Here is a 1,145-nt window from a genome sequence, read left to right as displayed (position 1 = left end):
CCGCTTAGCTGAGGGCCGATGCTTCTATTGCGGAGGAGTTGGACACATGGTTAGAGATTGCCCCCAAGCAAGGGCAACTGGAAATCAACCGAGAAGACCGGTGATGAGAGGAGCAGCATTGAGGGTAGAGGAAAATGATGGAAGTGATAACGAGTCGGCAAAAGATTTGTCCCTGCACTAAGTGGCTTAGCCCAGGGACCATTTAAGAATTTTTCTGAAATGCATATTTCTGGTTTTTCGGTATCAGAGGAGGAAATGGATGGGAACCAATTTGTAGTAACTTGTTCGATCTCACAGAATAAAAATACTTTCGTACCCACCTACGCCCTTATTGATACCGGAGCATCAGGATATGCTTTCATCGATGAATCTTTTGCACGCCACAATAATCTCACCATGACACCACTTAAGATACCCCGCTACGTAGACGTTATAGACGGCAGACCTATCAAGTCAGGAAAAATTACCCACATTGTCGATGTTTCGCTAGATATTCATGGCCATCGAGAGACTGGGTCATGTTTTGTGACAAAGTTGGGACATTATCCAATTGTGATGGGGATACCTTGGATGCGACGCCATGATGTTACGATTCGACCTAAGGAAAATTTGCTTATTTTTGACTCTCGAAGTTGCTGTCAACATTGTTCGCTTAGTGGAACTGTCATTACGGTTCATGGCATATCGATTCCTCTACCGGAAACTCATACCATCACCGTTTCGGCGACCGAAAAACCTACCATCGATATTGAACAACTGATACCAAAAGAGTTCCATCGCTATATCCACATGTTTGAAGAATACGATGCTTCAATCCTTCCACCACATCGACCGTTCCATGATATGAAGATAATATTGGAAGAAGGCAAAAAACCACCATGGGGACCAATATATGCTCTATCTCAAACTGAGTTAAAGGCACTCTGGGACTACATTCAGGAAAATTTACCTAAGGGAATCATCCGCCATAGCGAATCGCCAGCGGGAGCACCCATACTATTTGTCAAGAAAGCCGATGGAACCCTTCGTTTATGTGTCGACTATCGGGGCCTTAATGCGATTACGATTAAAAACCGTTATCCATTGCCATTATTGAAGGAAACCCTGGCCAAATTGTCGAGAGCAAAATATTATACCAAGTTGGA

Source organism: Morchella importuna (genome assembly GCF_003444635.1).
Source record: "Morchella importuna strain M04M26 chromosome Unknown Morimp01GS033, whole genome shotgun sequence".
Lineage (NCBI taxonomy): Eukaryota > Fungi > Ascomycota > Pezizomycetes > Pezizales > Morchellaceae > Morchella > Morchella importuna.
This window is presented reverse-complemented; position numbering follows the sequence as displayed.